At 38.3% G+C, this 20,666-nt stretch overlaps 1 protein-coding gene across 3 annotated transcripts in view; it reads left to right on the top strand.

The window, feature by feature from the left end:
- Nucleotides 1-20,666, top strand: part of PHTF2 (putative homeodomain transcription factor 2) — a 175,374-nt gene that overhangs the window by 21,162 nt on the left and 133,546 nt on the right. The window lies entirely within an intron of this gene.

A 20,666-nucleotide genomic window follows, 5' to 3' on the forward strand; every position in this document is an offset into this window, starting at 1 on the left:
GCCAAAGTTGTGGGTTTTACATTTAGATCTTTGATCCATTTTGGGGTTGATTTTTGTATAGGGTGGGAGATGGGCATCTAGTTTTATTCTGCATATCTAGTTTTTCCAGAAGTATTTGTTGAAGAGATTATCCTTTCCTCAGTGAGTGTTCTTGACACTGTCAAAAATCAGTTAGCTGTAGATACATGGATTGATTAATTTCTGGGTTCTCTATTCTGTTCCACTGATCTATATGTCTGTTTTTGTGCCAGTACCATGCTGTTTCGGTTACTACAGCTTTGTAGTATATTTTGAAGTCTAGCGGTGTGATGCCTCCTTGTTTTGCTCAGGATTGCTTCAGCTATTCAGAGACTTTTGTGGTTCCATATGTATTTTAGGATTGTTTTTCTATTTCTGTGAAGAATGTAATTGTTATTTTGACATGGATTACATTGACTCTGTAGATTTCTTTGTGTTATGGGGTCACTTTAACACTATTCTTCTGATCCATATGCATGAGATGTCTTTCATTTGTTTGTATCCTCTTTGTTTCTTTAATCAGCATTTTGTAGTTTTCCCATAGAGGTCTTTTACCTTCTTGTTTAAATTTATTCCTAGGTATTCTGTTGTTGTTGCTGTTGTAAATAGAATTATCTTTTTGATTTCATTTTCGGCCAGTTCATTTTTTGTGTTCAGATATGCTACTGATTTGTATATATTAATACTATATCTTGCAATTGTACTGATTTTATCAGTTCTAAGAGTTTTTTATATAGTCGGTAGGTTTTTCTATATATAAGATTATTTCATATGCAGATAGACATTTTGACTTCCTCTTTTTCAACTTGGTTGCCTATTATTTCTTTCTCTTGACTAATTGCTCTGACTATGACTTTCAGTACTATGTTGAATAAGAGTTGTGAAAGTAGGCATCCTTGTCTTGTTCTAGTAGTCAGAGGAAACACTTTTGGTTTTTTCCTAGTCAGTATGATGTTAGCTGTGGGTTTGTCATATATGGCCTTTATTATGTTGAGATACTTCATTTCTGTCCCTAATTTGAGAGTTTTTAATCATTAAAGAATGTTGACTTTTATCAAATGCTTTTTCTGCATCTCTCAAGATGTTCATATGGTTTTTGAATTTTATTCTATTGGTGTGATGTATGATATTTATTGATTTGTATTTGTTGAACCATCCTTGCATTCCTCAGATAAATTCCCCTGAATTGTGATGTATTATCTTTTTGATGTGTTGTTAGATTTGTGGTGCTATTATTTTGTTGAGAATTTTTATGTATATGCTTGTCAAATATATTGGCCTGCAGTTTTCTTCTGTTTGTTGGCTCTTGTCCAGTTTTGGTATCAGGGTTATCCTGGCCTCATAGAATGAGTTAGGGAGAATCAGTCTGCTTCAGTTTTTTGGAATAGTTTGGAGAAAGACTGATTAATTCTTTCCTAAATGTTCAGTAAAATTCAGCTGTGAAGTCGTTCAGTCCTGGACTTTTCTTTTTTGGGAGAATTTATTACTGATTCATTCTGGTTACTTAGTCTGTTAAGGTTTTCTGTTTCTTCCTGGTTCAATCTTAGTAAGTTGTGTGTGTCCAGGAATTTATCTAGTTTCTCTAGGTTTTTAAATTTGTTTGTGTATAGTTTGTGTGTGTGTTTGTTTTGTAATGTTCTATTTGTTTAGACAGGGTCTCACGGTCTCCCATGCCAGAGTGCATGGCATGATCATAGCTCACTTTAACCTCAAACTTCTGGGCTGAAGCCATCCTCCTGCTCCAGCCTTCTGAGTGGCTAGGACTATAGGTGTGAACCAGCATGCCAAGCTAATTTATATATATATATATATATATATATATAATATATATATATATATATATATATTTCTTTTTTTCATAGAAATAGAGTTTTGTCGTGTTGCCCAGGCTGATCTTGAACCCCTGGACTCAAGACTCAAGTGATACTCCTGCCCCAGTCTCCCAAAGCGCTGGGATTACAAGCATGAGCCACTGCACCCATCCCAAGTTGTTCATAGTAGTCTCAGCATTTCTGTGGTATTTGTTGTCAAGTCTCCTTTTTGATTAAATGGGGAATTTAATCCTTTTACATTCAAGGTTATTATGATAGGTGAGGCCTTCTCCTGTCATTTTATTGATAGTTTTCTGGTTGTTTTCTATGTCGTTTTTCTCTCTTTTATTTTTCATTTTTGTGGTTGGGTAGTTTTCTGTAATAAGATTTGGTTCTTTTCTCTTTCTTCTTTATCAGCTCTACTGGTGAGTTGTATAGTTTCATATGTTTTTATGATGATGGTGGTTATCATCTTTTTACTTCCCAACTGCGAGACTCCCTTGAGCATTTCTTATAACTAGCTTAGTAGTGATGAATTTACTTAGTTTTTGCTTGTTTATAGAAGATTTTATTTCTCCTTCATTTCTGAAAGATAGCTTTGCTAGATATAATATTATTGGATGACAGTTTTTTTTGCCTTTCATTATTTTGAATATATCATCTCATTCTCTCCTGGTCTGTAAGGTTTCTACTGAGAAAACTGCTATTAGTCTAATGGGAATGCCTTTATATGTGAATTGATGCTTTTCTCTTGCTACTTTTAGAATTTCTTTGTGTTTGACTTTTGACAATTTGACTATATTTTGCCTTGGAGAGGACCTATTTGCGTTGCATCTGTTTGAGGTTCATTGAGCTTCCTGGACCTAGATGTCCATCTCTCTCTTCCAAGATTTGGGAAGTTTGCAGCTGTTATTTCATTAAATATGTTTCTTTACCTTTTCCTTTCTCTTCTGCTTGGCTGGCCTGCAGATATGTCTGCTGTAGATGGCCTGCGGGGCTGTTTTTCAGGTTTGGAACATGGGTACAGGGCTGTTTGGGGAGCTCAGGAGTGTGTCCACCATAGAAGGCCCTCAGGGCTGTTTCTCAGGCCCTTGACATGGCTTCACAACCTCTTGGCTGGTGTTGAAGATGCCCCACATGGAGCTGTTTCATAGCCCAGGAGCAGGCACAGGGCTGCTCAGCCAGCCTGGGCATGAATCTACTATGGGTGGTCCACAGGACTGTTTCTCAGGTTGGGGATGCAGGCACAAGGCTGCCTGGCTGACTCAGGGGTGTGACTTAGGAGTGAGCCCTCCATAGGCCCACAGGTGACATGTTTGCCAGAGGTGGCCCACAGACCGGTTTCTCAGGTCCAGTCATGGGCTTATGGCTGCCTGGATGGCCTGAGGATATGCCTACCAGGGGAAGCCTACTGTGCCCAGGGACAGGACTGTTTCTTAGACCTTCATTGTGGTGGAGAGCTAAGGGCATGTCTGCGGTTGGGGAGTGCTGTAGAGCTGTTTCTAAGGACCTGAGTGCAAATGTGTAGCCTCTCTGCCAGCCCAAGGGGTGTATCAGCTGCTTAGAAACTTAGGGGGCTCTCTTTCACTTAGAGGACATGTAGCGGTTTTCACTGCCTTAAGGGCAGGTTTGCCTTGGATGGGACTGCCAGACTATTCCTCTGGCTGGAAGTGTGGCAGTGGTGGCAGGGTTTTGGGGAGTGGAGGAAAAGGGAGGTTGGTTTCCCTGCTTTGCAGCACTGGAGTCACAGCCAGTCCTGGGCACAAGCTCTGCATAGTTGGGATTGTGGTGTTCAGCCACCCTTGTGGGTTTGGTGGAATGAAGATGGAGCCCCAGTGCTGGAGAGGGACAGTGGCTACTAGCCTCCAGAGCAGGATATGCTCCATAAGTGGCTCTGGTCTCAAGATGGCACCATGCTGCAGCAACTTGTCTCAAAGGGAGTGGATGGGTCGGGCAGGGGAGTGTGCACCTTGTACTCCTAATCTGGGGGAGTGGAGCTGCATGAATATTTGGCAGCTCTCCAAACTGGGTCTGGGTCTTGCAAAGACTGTGGGATTCTCTTGTAGTAAGGATTGTAGGTGTTTGCAGTGGTGGTGAGGGGCTGGTAGGGATCTTCTGCTTACCTTTTCCCTAAAATGAGAGGTCCCTTCTGACTCTGGGCTGATCCAATCTAGGCTGGGGAGACAGGGCTGCAGTGGCCAGGTACCTCCATGCTGCCCTTATGGACTTCCAGTCTCCACACGTGCATCTCCAGTTTCTTGCTGCACTCCAGCACTCTCCCATTGACACTCAAGGTGAATCTTAGCTATTTATTTTATGCCTAGGTTCTTATGAGGGGGATGAGTGCCGGCTGTCTCTAGTCAGTCATCTTATTGATGTCACCCTCTGAAATTAAAAATATTTAAATCTTAAATTATTCATTAAGTAGTAGAGTTATTTGAACACCGTGCCTTATATGTTTTCACACTTTAATTTCCTTAGAAGGAACTGAGGTAACTTTTCAAATAGATCAGAACAAAGAGAAAGTTATTTTAGACAAGGAATATTACCTGGAGTAGATGGCAGGCATGAAAGTATATGGTGTATTTGTGAACATGTGTAGCTAGAATGTAAGGTATGTATATGGATGGGAGGTTGGGGAGGGCAGGTAATTGATCCTGTGTGGAACAAAGTAGAGATGATGGATGCTACTGACTAGAGAAATAGTAAATCTGTGGTCAAATTGTATAAGAAGGGTCTTGAATGCAGTGTTGATTAAACTCTTTACTTCAGCAGTAGGAGACTAGAGATTTTTAAGTGATAAGGTCAGTATTTTACAAAGATAAGTGGTAAAAGTAAAGCAACAATTATAGATCATTAGTGTAGTCCTGGTATTAGATATCAGCTTGTACCAGGTGTATGGTAGTGGGGCCAGAGAGGGATCATACGAGAGAGATTTGGAGGTATGACAAATAGGTTGTGTTAATTTATTGCTTCATAATTATTGAGTGGTTTCTGTGTGCCAGGTATAGAATTGATAGTGGTGGGAGGTTGGAAAGGGGAGGAAATAAGAAAGATTCTGGAGTTCTTTGTTGCAAAATTGAGCAGATAGTAAAAGTAGATTTGAGGAGGGAAAATCCATTTTTTTTTTTCTTGGAGATAGTTGTAACAAATTCACAGAAGAGCTTAGTTTATGGTTTTGTATTTTTTGCTTAGTATCTTGAGTTTATAAAAAGAATTGAAACTGGGTGTCTCTTCCCTTTACTTCCTTTTGTTCGAAATAACAGAAGTAACAGTGTAGCTGTTGTTAGTTTAGAACCTTATCTTAGAATATTTAAATTTTACTTTTAGGCTGGAGTGCAGTAGTGTGGTCTTGTCCCACTGCAACCTCCACCTCCTGGATTCCAGCAATTCTCCTGCCTCAGCGTCCTCCTGAGTAGCTGGGAGGTGTGCACCACCACGCCTGACTAATTTTTGTAATTTTTGTATTTTTATTAGAGATGTGGTTTCACCATGGTGGCCAGGCTGGTCTTGAACTCCTGACATTGTGATCTGCCTGCCTTGGCCTACCAAATAAATTTTACTTTTTAATTGAGTCAGTAATATAAAAGATTAAGTTTTTAAAAAATAAGGGATTTCTGAGTGAAGATGAAGTGCGGTCACAGAATTTGTTTTCAATAAAACCAAATTAAAGAAGGAAAGAGTAGATGGTGGGTGGGAGAAAAAGGGCAAAAATGGAAAGAAGCAGACAAAAAAAGGGTATCTGTAGCCTTATACCAAATACTTCAAAAAGTAGAAGGTAAAGAAAGAATGAGAAGACACTGGTTGTATATGACAGGGCTTCTAATCCCAGGCCCATATCCCAAAAACAAGACTAAGGAAAGAGGAAGCCTACAAAATATTGCAGTATCTCATTCATACTTTTAGAGAAGTAGACCTAGGAGGTAAATAGGAAGCAAAAAGTCAAGGAAAAATCCTTGAGAAGACCCTACATACCAGTGCTGAGCCTCAGCATAGGCAGTAAGCATTGCCATTTTGAATGGTACTCTGAGTTAAGGGCAAGAAGCAAAGCCCGTGAAGGTAGGCTAGCTCCCTAAATAGGGAGATCAGTCTTGATACGGGACAATTAAGGACACTTCAGCAATGCCTGTGCTCAGTCCAGTTTTAGCTCTTCCTTTTTTTTGTCGTTGGATTATGGAAAAGTAAATTAAGAGAAATTCCTGATTCTCAAACTGAAGTTTGTGTGTGTATATATAAATGTGTACACAAAAGTAAAAATGGCCCCAACTAAGAAGAGAAAGGTGTTAGGGGTTGAAGAGGAGAATCTTGGATATCACAGTTAATAGGAGTAGGCCGAGCGCGGTGGCTCATGCCTATAATCCCAGCACTTTGGGAGACCAAGGTGGGCAGATCGATCTCGAGGTCAGGAGATCAAGACCATCCTGGCCAACATGGTGAAACCCCGCCTCTACCAAAAAACTGCAGAAATTAACCAGGCATGGTGGTGCTTGCCTGTAATCCTAGCTACTCAGGAGGCTGAGGCAGGAGAATCACTTGAACCTGGGAGGCGAGGCGGAGGTTGCAGTGAGCCAAGATTGCGCCATAGCACTCCAGCCTGGTGACAGAGCAAGACTGTCTCAGAAAAAAATAAATAGGAGTTGAGGATAGCAGTTTCTATATTAAACGTGATTAAAAAAATAGCATGGCGACTCTACAAATATAGGAGAAAAATAAAGGAAAGAAATGACTCTGAAAAGATTGTCCTTGGTAAGAATAGCTGGTATTCCTAAAATAGAGACTTCAACAAATGGAACAGAAAAAGTACGCATAAATAAAATCCAGACCAAAGTTTTTGAAATGAAATGTGTATTTGCAGATTGACAGTCACACTAAATACTAGAAAAAAAATGAAATGATTAAAATTGACCATATTCTAGTAATTTTTAACTTCAAAAATAAGGAGAGAAGGCCAGGTGTGGTGGCTCATGTCTGTAATCCCAGCACTTTGGGAGGCCGAGGCAGGTGGATCACCTGAGGTCAAGAGTTCAAGACCAGCCTGACCAACATGGAAAAACCCTGCCTCTACTAAAAATGCAAAATTAGCCATGCGTGATGGTGCATGCCTGTAATTCCTGCTACTTGAGAGGCTGAGGCAGGAGAATCTTGAACTCAGGAGGCGGAGGTTGCAGGGGGCTGATATCGTGCTATTTGCACTCCAGCCTCGGGCAACAAAAGCAAAACTCCGTCTCAAAAAAAAAAAAAAAAAAAAAAGGGAGAGAATTATTTTGGTATCCTGGCCAAAAAGAGAAAAACGTGACCTATATAAAGAGAAAAAAATTCAAGATGGCTAAATTTTAACTTCTCAGTTATGGTCAATTCCAGAAGACAATGGAATAGGAATTTGTGAAACAAGAGTATTATACCCAACAGTTAAATTTGTTTTGGCTGCCAATAACAGTGGCTTAAACTATAAGGATTTATAATCTTGGGTATAAGACGTATGGAAATAGTGTAGAACTAGTGTGGTAGCTTCACCCAAAGAAACCCAGGATCTTCCCTATCTATGAACACACCTGTTTCTAGTCTCAATGTCACTGTCTATGGAGGCTGCTGAAGCAGTAGTCATTAAAATAGCATTGAAAGAAGCAGGAAAAGGGAGGGGAGAAAGAACTAAAGTGCTTTTCCCAGCTGCAAGTACTACCCAATACTTTTGGTGGTGTTTGGAGCAGAACTTAAGTTTTGGCCACACCTAGTTGCAAGAAAGGTTAGGAAAGGTCTTTATTTTGGGCAGCAGTGTGCCAGCACAATTTTCAAAGAGGATGATGGAATAATGGGAGTCAATTAGCAGTCTCTGCCATGCCAACCAAGTGGTTAATCAAATATGTAGGAAGCAAGCAGATGTTCTCTAACAAGTAAGAGCACAGAGAATATAGCACTCCTGAGATATTCTTGAAAAATACTGCTTGATGATTAAATCAAGTCAACCTTAAATGAAACAAAATTAAACAGTAATGACTTCAGGTATGGCAAAGCCATCTTAAAAGAATCCGGAGTCATCAAATCCATTTAAATATAGAAGAAAACGGAAGAACTTTGAGAATGGTAGCTGTGGAGTAAAATCTAAATGTTCAATCTTTGGAGAAGTATAAGCATGCTAATTATGTCAGCTTTCATATCAGGAAGTCAAGGATACAATGTAAAGTTGAACATGTAGATAAAAAGTTAAAAGCATGGGGTTTATTAAAGAATGATTTTTATCCCTTTTTTGTTTTGATGGCTCTACAAGCTAAGGAAACTTTTTTCTAAATGTTAGGAGGATCTTTTAAGACCTAAATAACTCTTGTGGCAAGACATCTGAAATTCATGAGTTTTTCCAGTTTTTGTTTTCTTAGAGTTCATGGAAAATTAAACTTTGTGTTTTTTTTTGAGACGGAGTCTCTTTCTTTCACCCAGGCTGGAGTGCAGTGGTGTGACCTTAGCTCACTGTCTCCTTCTCCCAGGTTCAAGCCATCCTTCTGCCTCAGCCTCCCAAGTAGCTAGGATTACAGGCACCAGCCACCATGTCTGGCTAATTTTTGTATTTTTTTTTAGTAGAGACAGGGTTTCACTGTATTGGTTAGGCTGGTCTCAAACTCCTGACCTCAAGTGATCCGCCCACCTTGGCCTCCCAGAGTGCTGGGGTTCCAGGAGTCAGCCACAGTGCCCAGCCCACATTTAATGTTTTTAAATAAAAAAGGGAATATGTGCTCATCTTAATAAATGCAAGATATTCAAAAGGATATAAAATATGATTGCTTTTCTTTCTCTTTTCAGTTCTAGCTATCCCTCATCCCTTACCTCTTCAAAGATTTGCAGAGGTATATCTATCTGGGTCTGTTCTCTGCTGTATCAGGCCAATAGAGATTTGCTTATTTATTTGGTAAAATGAAATCATATTGTTCTTTTTTTTAAAATATATGTTTTATTGTGTTTTAGGTTTTGGGGTACATGTGAAGAACATGCAAGATTATTGCATAGGTACATACATGGCAATGTGGTTTGCTGCCTTCCTCCTTATCACCTATATCTGGCATGTCTCGCCATGTTATCCCTCCCCAACTCCCCATCCACCACTGTCCCTCTCCTAGTTCCCCCACCACAGACCCCAGTGTGTGATGCTCTCCTCCCTGTGTCCATGTGTTCTCATTGTTCAACACCCACCTATGAGTGAGAACATGTGGTGTTTGATTTTCTGTTCTTGAGTCAGTTTGCTGAGAATGTTGGTTTCCAAGTTCATCCATGTCCCTACAAAGGACGCAAACTCATCATTTTTTATGGCTGCATAGTATTCCATGGTGTATATGTGCCACATTTTTCCTGTCCAGTCTATCATCGATGGGCATTTGGGTTGGTTCCAAGTCTTTGCTATTGTAAACAGTGCTGCAATGAACATTCGTGTGCATGTGTCCTTATAATAGAACACTTTATAATCCTTTGGTTATATACCCAGTAATGGGATTACTGGGTCAAATGGAATTTTTGTTTCCAGGTCCTTGAGGAATCGCCACACTGTCTTCTTCCACAATGGTTGAACTAATTTACACTCCCACCAACAGTGTAAAAGTGTTCCTATTTCTCCACATCCTCTCCAGCATCTGTTGTCTCCAGATTTTTTAATGATCGCCATTCTAACTGGTGTGAGATGGTATCTCAATGTAGTTTTGATTTGCATTTCTCTAATGACCAGTGATGATGAGCATTTTTTCATGTGTTTGTTGGCCTCATATATGTCTTCTTTTGTAAAGTGTCTGTTCATATCCTTCGCCCACTTTAAAATGGGCTTGTTTGTTTTTCTCTTGTAAATCTGTTTTAATTCTTCGTAGATTCTGGATATTAGCCCTTTGTCAGATGGGTAGATTGCAAAAAATTTTGCCCATTCTATTGGTTGCTGATTCACTCTAATGATTGTTTCTTTTGCTGTGCAGGAGCTCTGGAGTTTGATTAGGTCCCATTTGTCTATTTTGACTTTTGTTGCCAATGCTTTTGGTGTTTTAGTCATGAAGTCCTTGCCTGTGCCTATGTCCTGAATGGTTTTGCCTAGGTTTTCTTCTAGGGTTTTTGTGGTGTTAGGTCTTATGTTTAAGTCTTTAATCCATCTGGAGTTAATTTTAGTGTACGGTGTCAGGAAGGGGTCCAGTTTCTGCTTTCTGCACATGGCTAGCCAGTTTTCCCAACACCATTTATTAAACAGGAAATCCTTCCCCCATTGCTTGTTTTTGTCAGGTTTGTCAAAGATCAGATGGTTGTAGGTGTGTGGCATTACCTCTGAGGCCTCTGTTCTGTTCCATTGGTCTATATCTCTGTTTTGGTACCAGTACCATGCTGTTTTGATTACTATAGCCTTGTAGTATAGTTTGAAGTCCGGTAGCGTGATGCCTCCCACTTTGTTCTTTTTGCTTAGAATTGACTTGGCTATGCAGGCTCTCTTTTGGTTCCATATGAAGTTTAAGGTGGTTTTTTCCAGTTCTGTGAAGAAGGTCATAGGTAGCTTGATGAGGATAGTGTTGAATCTGTAAATTACTTTGGGCAGTATGGCCATTTTCATGATACTGATTCTTCCTAACTACGAGCATGGAATGTGTCCCCATCTGTTTGTGTCCTCTCTTATTTTGTTGAGCAGTGGTTTGTAGTTCTCCTTGAAGAGGTCCTTTACATCCTTTGATAGTTGTATTCCTAGGTATTTTATTCTCTTTGTAGCAATTGTGAATGGCAGTTGGTTCTTGATTTGGCTCTCTTTAAGTCTGTTATTGGTGTATAGGAATGCTTGTGATTTTTGCACATTGATTTTGAAATAATATTCTTTATTATTCTTCACCTTAAAGAAAAATCTTAGCTGGGAATGGTGCCTGTAATCCCTGCACTTTGTTAGGCTGAAGTGGGAGGATCGCTTGAGCTCAGGAGTTCAAGACCAGTCTGGGCAACATAGTATGGAAAAAAAAAAATTAGCCAGCATGTTGGTGTGCACCTGTAGTCCTGGCTACTTGGGAGACTGAGGCAGGAGGGCTACTTGGGAGACTGAGGCAGGAGGACTGCTTGAGCTGGTGAGGTCCAGGCTGCAGTGAGCCATGACTGCTCCACTGCACTTCAGCTTAGGTGACAAAGTGAGACCCTGTCTCTAAATAAATAAATAAATAAATAAATAAAACTCATACTCCTCTGTTTAGGTTATGTCTTCTTCGACTGCTTTATTTTTATGTTTTGTAGCTATTGTCAACTTAACAGGCCCCAAACTAGATTTTTGTATTTCCTCTCATAAGCATTCCTTTTTTTTGGTCTCAGAAAATGGTTCAAGCCAAAAACATAGGTACTTTTCTTGTTAATCCCTCCCTCAACCTGCCCCATCCCAGTCTATTCCTAGATTTGATTTTACCCATATATATGACTCAAAACTACCACTAGTCCATCTCTACTGCTTGCCTCATAGCCCACTATATCCTCATCTTTTGTATGGGACTGTGATAATACTTTGTTAACTAGCCTCATGACTTCCACTCTGAGCCTTTCAATCCTGTTCCTAAGAATGGTCTTTTGGAAATTAGATGGTTACTGCTCTGCCAGGATCACTTAAATTACTTTCTGTTTTATTTATAACATAATTACTTGCTGTGGTATTTATGACCTGATGGCTCCTATTTCCTCACACTTCATCGTGAACCACTGTCATTTGTGTCCCAAGGTCTTCGTGTTTGCTCTTCCTGCTGCCTAGAATGTCCTTTCCTTAATTCTTAGCATAGCAGGCTGTTATCCTTCTAATCTCAGTTTATATATTGCAGAGGGGAACTCGTTAGCCATCCTTTCTTTCCAAAGGTATCCCATCCAGTCCCAGTCATTTCCCTGTTTGTTTATGGTACTTCCTCAACACAAATCTTGATAATTTTTTATCTTCTCTATGCGATGTAAGTTTCATCAGGGCAGCCATCTTGTTTCTTGTTCACTGTTGTATCCTCAGCCTTGATTACTGTGCAGTATTAGTGAATGTTCAGTAAATATTTTTATTAAATGATTAGATAGTGGCTGAAACATCTCTAAGTCCCAGTCATTTCCCTGTTTGTTTATGGTACTTCCTCAACACAAATCTTGATAATTTTTTATCTTCTCTATGCGATGTAAGTTTCATCAGGGCAGCCATCTTGTTTCTTGTTCACTGTTGTATCCTCAGCCTTGATTACTGTGCAGTATTAGTAAATGTTCAGTAAATATTTTTATTAAATGATTAGATAGTGGCTGAAACATCTCTAAAGCAATGTCCAACTTTTATTCAATCGCATTTTTTTTCCCGAGACAGAGACTTTTGTCTTTTGTCCGGGCTGGAGTGCAATGGGACGATTTCGGCTCACTGCAACCTCTGCCTCCCGGGTTCAAGCAATTCTCCTGCCTCACCCTCTCGAATAGCTGGGATTACAGGTGCATGCTACCACGCCTGGCTAATTTTTGTATTTTTAGTAGAGATGGAGTTTCGCCATGTTGGCCAGGCTGGTCTCGAACTCCTGACCTCATGATCTGCCTGCCTCAGCCTCTCAAAGTGCAGACATTACTAGCATGAGTCACCATGCCCAACCTCAATAGCATTTTTGATGATGTTGTATTGTTAGCAGATTTTAACCTCTAAATTAAGTCATTTCAAGGTCTGTTAATTCTTTAAATCATTTAATTAACTCTTTAAGCCATTTAGGTATCATTTAGTGCATTATTATTTTGATAAAGAATACCTGGAACACTAATTTAGAGTATTTCTACTGCAGGTCTGTAATAATGTCCATGTTAAAATTGAGAGGTTGGTGTTAAAACTTTCTTGTGAGTAAATGAGAAAGTTAAACCATTTAAATGGGTCATATTTCTTTACTGAGTTTTCTAAGCAGCACAGCAGCCAAATAAAACAAAAAGCCAATACATTATAATTGGGTGTTAAATGGACCTTTAAGTACTTAATAAAACAATGACAACAACAACAACAAAACCCAAAGAATGTTCAAGGAATGGTAGAGTAAGTAAATAGTAAATTAAATTCATCTGTGGTTGTACTTTAGTTGGTAGTAATATTACTAAAGTTAAGAAACCCTGAAATTTAAAAAGTTGCTTTAAGAGGCACATCACGTGGGTTGATTGTACACAACAGGAAATTCTGCAGAGGGCTTTGTGGTTAGTATCAAGATTGTAATTGTAGCCCAGGCGGCATAGGTCACGCCTGTAATCCCAGCGCTTTGGGAGGCTGAAGTTGGCAAATCACTTGAGATCAAGAGTTCAAGACCAGCCTGGCCAACATGGTGAAACCCTAAAAATACAAAATACAACATTTATATAGAAAAAAAAGTACTATTTGCTAAAAATAAAAAAATTAGCTGAGGGTGGTGGCGCATGCCTTTAATCCCAGCTACTTGGGAGGCTGAGGCATGAGAATTACTTGAAACTGGCAGTTGCAGTGAGCCGAGATTGCACCACTGCACTCCAGCCTGGGCGACAGGGTGAGACTCTGTCTCAAAAAAATAAAAAAAATACAAATAAAAAAATTCTAACTTTAGGCCGATTGTGGTGATTGACGCCTGTAAATCTAGCACTTTGGGATGCCAAGGCAGGAGGATGGTTTGAAGTCAGGAGTTTGAGATCAGCCTGGACAACACAGTAAGATCTAGCCCCACAAAAAGTTAAAAAATAAAAAATATTAGCCAGGTGCTATGGTGTCCACCTGTAGTCCCAGCTACTTGAGAGTCTGAGATGGAGAAATACTTGAGCCCAGGAGTTTGAGGCTACAGTGAACTGTGATTTCGCCATTGCACTCCAGCCTGGGTTGCAGAGTGAGACTGTCTCCTAACAAAGAGTTTATAACTATAGGGATTCACTTATATTTTCTAACAGCACAAAACACTTTTATTAATACAGGTGTAGAGAGATGTTACTTGCCTCTAGTTTTTTCTTCTTAGATTATATATAATCTTCTAGTCCAAAGTACACAGACTATGCATTGGTTACATTAAGGAAAATAAAAATTTCAAATTTGTGACTGGTATAATAGAAAATGTATAACTGTTTATTAGACCTTATTTTGCATTTTGTTTAAAATTACAACTTTGAACATAAAACGTGTGGTGTTTATTTTTCCAAACATTTCCATGAAATATTATCCTCATTCCAGATGAAGAATTAAAATTGTTCCAGTAAGTTGTAATAATTTGTAGGTCACATGATTATGAAGTAGGAGCCCTGAAACTAGTAGAAGATTTCATTCTTTTTGTTTAGCTCTTGTTATGAGTATGAAAGATGTGATTTGAACCTTAGCATTTATTACCCTTTTAGCAGAGCAGCTTTGTTCCCAGTTGTCAAGGTCTAAAAATTTCTTGTTTTAGTTGTGGAGAAGGCAACTGAGTTATATTTAACTTTAACATTTGGGAATGGTGTGAGACTAGACTTTAACTATTTTCATTGGACCTTTTAAAAGATCTGCAATGTTTAAGACTTTTAAAATCTTATATATTGGTGATTGAGTGGCATGTCAGTAAATAAACCAACCATATTTATTATACTTCATGATATCTTGTAGCTTTTAATGTTATGAAAGAGTATGCTTGTTTATGTGCATGTTGGGGGAGTACAGGAGTTAGACAGGTAGAGTTTTCAATTTTAGCCCTTAAATTAATTGATCTGTGGTGGTATTTTGGTTGGCAACATTTTAATTTGGTTTGTAAACATTTGTGTTTAATGTAGGCAAAAAGTTTTAGGAAAATGCAGTGATAATAAAGACATTGGACTGCGCTCAAAGAACTTATGAGTGGGAGGTGGGGGCACATACAGATAAATAACTAAAGTCTATATAAAACAATATATTAAGTATATTGCAGTCTCCCTTATCTGTGGGGGTTATATTCCAAGGTCCCCAATGGCAGCCTGAAGCCACAGATAGTACCAAACCTGTATATGTTATGTTTTTTCCTATATCTACATACCTATGATAAAGTTTGTTTTATAAATTAGGTACAGTAAGACAGGGTCCCTAACCAGTTGATCTGTTGCCTGGTAGGTACTGGATTGGTACAGGGGGTGAGCGGTGGACAAGTGAGTGAAGCTTCCCCTGTATTTACAGCTGCTCCCTATCACTTGCATTACCACCTGAGCTCCACCTCCTGTCAGATCAGCAGCAGTATTAGATTCTCATAAGAGTGCGAAAACTGTTCTGAACTGTGCATGTGAGGGATTTAGGTTGCATGTTCCTTATGAGAATCTAATGCCTCCTTGTTTTAGAGAAGTGTTAATTTTGGCACAGAGGTAGAAAAATGATGGAAGTATGGGATGGTTGAAACAGGATGTATAAGAAGATGATGAGCAATAATGTCGGACAATCAGAATCAGATTGTAGAGAGTCTAAATATAATACTCATGGATTTTATTTTATAAGCAGCAGAGAATGATACAAGGTTGTTGGAATGGAATAATGATATGAGGGCCTGAGGAAATTTATATAAATTACCTTAAAAAAATTAAAAACTCTTTAGGGTCAGGCGCAGTGGCTAACGCCTGTAATGCCAGCACTTTGGGAGGCGGAGGTAGGAAGATTGCTTGAGGACAGTAGTTCAAGGTCAGCCTGGGCAGCATAGTGAGACCCCATTGGTCTCTACAAAAAAATTGTAAAAATGGCCCAATTTGGTGGCATGCAACTTTAGTTCAGCTACTTGGGAAGTGAAGGCCAGACAGTCGCTTGAGCCCAGGAGTTTGATGGTATAGTGAGCTATGTATGATCGAGCCACTGCCCTCCAGTCTGGGCGACAGAGAGACCCTGTCTCTAAAAATAAAATATTGTATTTTATTTTAAATAAGACATTTATTTTAAATAAGATTTTTAATTTAGTTTAACAGTTTCTACTATGTTAAGTTCCATATATGTAACACTAATAGTAATATTAATGTTTTGGGGTGTGTTAGTAAGAATTCAGAGGAACTTCTGTACATTATTGGAATTGGTGACCTGAAAGGAAGAAGCTGAAGCAAAATTAATACAGGTAGAGGGTTTATTTGGATCAAGTTTGAGGATTGCAACTGGGAGCACAGATTTGAGTTGCTCTGAATATATACTCATATTAGCTGCAGTTAAAAGTGGATTTTTCCAGCCTGGGCAACATAGCGAGACCTTGTGTCTACTAAAATTCAAAAAAAATCCCTCATGTCTACTAACATTCAAAAAAATTATTAGCCAGGTATTGTGATACATGCCTGTACTTCCATCTACTTGTGGGGCTGAGGCAGGAGGATTGCTTGAGCCAGGAAGTCAAAGCTGCAGTGAGCCCTGATCATGCCACTGCACTCCAGCCTGGGCAACTGAGTGAGACCTTGTCTCAAAAAAAAAAAAAAAAAAAAAAAAAAAAAAGTGGATTTTTTTTTTTTTAATTTTAAAGGGAAAGAAGAGGCAGTTCCTGAGTTGTTTACTGAGAATTTATGTTAAAATAATATAAGCTAATGCTAATGATTGGCTAGACATTGTTCTTTGTATCACAAATTCCAGAAACATGAAGATAAATAAATGAGTGAGGCAGCTAGTCAGTAACCATGGGTGTAGGGGCTTGACTGAAGTCCCATACTCTCCTGATTGTGTGAGCATACCTCACATAGCTCAGACTGCTCTGAGCTCTTTTTCTTTTCAAACAATTGTTATTTATTTAACCTTTATTAAGTTGTGGAATATTTGGCTTGATGACACTTGGGGAAAACTGAGATCCAGAGAACTCAGTAACTTATTCAAGAGTACATAGCTCTCAGTTTCAGAACTTGGATCTAGAACCCCATCCTCTTGATGCTTATATGATTGCTTTTTATCTGCTGTACTTCCTCTACCACATATTACAGTGTACTGAGTACTTAGAGACAAAGGAAGAATGATGCCGCATTTTTTCCTTAGGAGTGTTTATATATGACCAAGTGACCTGTGTCGTCACATACTGCTTTGCATTTTTATTTAAATTAGATTTTTGAGCACATATTGGTGCTAGAAGAGAGAGATCAAGCTTCAGCGTTGTTTAGTCCAAATGAGTACTTGTAAGAAAGCTTCATCTTGGAGGAAGTCGGATTTGAGTTGATTTAGAAAGATGAGTGGAGAAAGAATGGAATAGGAATAATAACACACCAAAGTGTTAGGGGTGGGAATACATTGTTTTCTGAGCCTAGTCATATGTCAGAACAGAGAAATTTGTTTCAGAATAATGAGAGATGTACATTATAATATTATATAGTATTTGATAATTTTTTTGTAACATGGGGATTGGTTAAAAATCTGACAATGTGGGAGACCATATTTGTACAAAGAATACTCCTGGGTATTATTATACAGTTGACCGTTGAACAGCTTGGAGATTGGGGGCACTGACCTCTGTGCTGTGGAAAATTTGGCTGTAACTTTTGAATCCCCCAAAACTTAACTACTAATAGCCTACTGTTGACAGGAAGTCTTGCTAATAACATAAACAGTTGATTAACACATATTTTTATATGTTATATGTGTTATATAATGTATAATTCAATAAAGTAAGCTAGAGAAAAAGTGTTATTGGCTGAGCGCAGTGGCTCAAGCCTGTAATCCCAGCACTTTGGGAGGCTGAGGTGGGCGGATCATGAGGTCAGGAGTTCAAGACCAGACTGGCCAACATGGTGAAACCCTGTCTCTACTAAAAAATGCAGAAATTAACTGGGCTTGGTGGCTCGTGCCTGTAATCCCAGCTACTTGGGAGGCTGAGGTAGGAGAATTGCTTGAACTGGGACCCGAGAGGTGGAGGTTGCAGTGAGCCAAGATTGCACCACCGCACTCCAGCCTGGGCTACAGAGAGAGACTCCATCTCAAAAAAAAAAAAAAAAAAAAGAGAAAGTGTTACCAAATTGTAAATAAGAGAAAAATACATTTGCTATTCCTTAAGTGGATCATCATAAAGGTCTTTATCCTTGTCATCTTCACATTGAATAGATTGAAGAAGAGGAGGGGTTGGTCTTGCCTTCTCAGATAGCAGAGCCAGAAGAGGTAAAGGAGGTGAAAGGGTGGCAGAACAGCAGGCACACTTGGTATAACTTTTATTGAAAAAATCCACATGTAAGTGAACCAGCACAGCTCACCCGCCATGTTGTTCCACTGTATTTGATTGAGATTCTGTAAAGGCAGATTTAATATACCATCTCTTCTGTACTCATCTTTTCCCATTACCCTGGTCTTTGGCATTTTGTGTAGAAATTGATACAGTAAAAAATAATTTCAGATATTCTGTTAAGGCATGATAATTAAATCTATGTCAAGGATAGTATTAGCTTAGAGTTAACTGTCTATATAGCAAGATTTAATGTTAAAACTGCAGTTAGCCCTATGCTTTTAGGATTGTATTATTTCCAAAGAAGTAAATATTATGTATCATAATACCCATCCTTGTATCAGATCAGTTGATCAAAAAAGATTAAGATCCTCTATCAAAGGTACCCAATAAATTTTTTATGCTTTTTTTCTGTGAATAAACTTTAATATAATAATTTAACATTAAACCTAAGCTATCATAACAAGTATTCCTGGACTGTCATAAAAATCAAAGAAGTTGGAAAGACTTTAGAAATAATCTTCATTATTCATGAAATAATTTGACTTATTAATCCTTGTTGTTTATACCCATGTATAATTTGGGTATCTTTGAATGTGCTTTGTCAGATGTTCAGTTCAGAAATCTGTCTCAGCATGCTGTAAAACCCGTTTTAAAAATAGGTATGAGCCATTCAGTGGGACTGAAAGGTTGTTGACACAACGGAAAAACTATTAAATGAGTTTGCACAGAAAATCTTACCATTACTGAAGAAAGGCCTTTTTTTTTAAAAAAAAAAAAAACAGAAAATTCATTGAATTTTTATTCCTGTAGGCCCAAATAAATATAGTTAAAATATTTAGAACACTTGGCTGGGCGCAATGGCTCCTGTCTGTAATCCCAGAACTTTGGAAGTCCAAGGCAGGCAGATCACACGAGGTCAAGAGTTCGAGAACAGCCTGACCAACATGGAGAAACCCTGTTTGTAGGGTATGGTGGGCATGCCTGTAATCCCAGCTACTTGGGAGCTGAGGCAGGAGAATCACTTGAACCCAGGAGGCGGAGGTTGCGGTGAGCTGAGATCATACCATTGTACTCCAGCCTGGGCAACAAGAGTGAAACTCTGTCTCAAAAGAAAAAAAAATTAGAACACTTTATATAACTAGAGTACTATTAGATTTGTTAGATTTTTGGTATAATCTAAGTGTAGCTTGGTAAACCAAAAAAATATATATATAAAGTCTTTACAATTATTTTCTTCTGAGGCAGGCAGAGTTTTTCTCACTTTCATTTGAGCTTTTTCCTTTTTTTAAAAAAAATACCATTATTTATATGTGAACATTTAAATATTACCTAGATATATTAAATATCTGATATGTTTAATAGAGTGATAAAATCCTTTCACATTTTATATATGAAATGTATATTATTTACACTGTTACGGGGTTTGGCAAGAGGATCTTTATTTTGGTAGATGAGTATTTGTCAATAAAGATTGGATAAACTGAAAAGTTTATATTCTCATATTTTTGTACCATTTTTCATAGTTTGCTTGAGAAGATAGGTTTTAACCAATCTGGAAGGCATTCACAATTGTATTGACAAACAAATATAATGAAGGTATAATGTTATATTGAAGAGGCCCCTAGCAAAATCAGTGGGGAAAACCTCTAAGATACAATGTGGTTAAAGTTAATGAATCATATCCAAAGCCTTCCAGGACAGAAAAACAAAAATGAGACATTTTAAGTCAGTAAGGTAAAGCTTCCTCAAAAACCTCTGCTGAGAGAAATGAAGGTAGCCACACCTGACTGAGAAGTTAGTGGAGGTGAACTTTGAAATCTGTAAATAATCCATGTTCATGTAATTGAGAATTGACATTGTGATCTTATGATAATTGGGTAGCTATTTTTATTTTCAATGTGAACGAAAACTGATTGCAAGTATTTCTCTGTAAATTGCCATGTTTAAAAAAGAAACTATAAATAGTTCCTAGATTGGGGAATTTTTTTTAAATGAAAATTGATGATAAAAATAATTATAATTAAAAACCTGTATGTTCTGGAATGTGGCAAGCATCTTATGTATATTATTTATTGGTCACAAAGATCCTATAAGGAATGGGTAGGTACAGTTATTTCTAGTTTATAAGGGAAAGAAACAGGTTGAGAGAAATTAAGCGACTTCTTCAATATTGCATAATAGATAGTGGAGCTGATATTTGAATTTAGGCCTTTTGACTCTATCCTCCTTTCCATTATGTTAGGCTGTTTGTTAGGAATTTCAAAACATAATTTGCTTGAATTTGATCAGTTAGAGTCACTAATCTCTTAGGAAAGTTTATAAAAATAATTTGGTTTATAACGCTGTCAAAAATACAGGCATTAAATAAGTTCTGCTTTAAATTTTAGAGGTTTATTGTCTAAACATTTGAACTTGCTGATGATTTTTATTATATCTGAATCTTAATATGCTCAACAAGCACGCATGCTCCCAAGAGTGGTATATAAAACCTCTGGTACTTTGTTTACTGAGGCAAACTAGACTAGTGGTAGTGTTTCTAAGTTACAGATCTGTATGTGCTAGCATTGCCTCAGCAGGGTGCTTTACCCCCAGGATTTCCCTGAGATCATCCTGTGTGTCCTTGGATGATCCTGGTTTGTAATGAGTTCTAGGACTGGTATCTGCTTTTGAACTTGTTTTAGGCTCATCCTTAACACTAGATCAGAGGTGCCCTCTATGCCAGTGTCATCTTATGACTAAAATAGTATTCTAGAGTTGATAGGAA

The sequence above is a fragment of the Aotus nancymaae genome, unplaced genomic scaffold (genome assembly GCF_030222135.1).
Source record: "Aotus nancymaae isolate 86718 unplaced genomic scaffold, 86718_ANA_hifiasm-v0.15.2.pri h1tg000002l, whole genome shotgun sequence".
NCBI lineage: Eukaryota > Metazoa > Chordata > Mammalia > Primates > Aotidae > Aotus > Aotus nancymaae.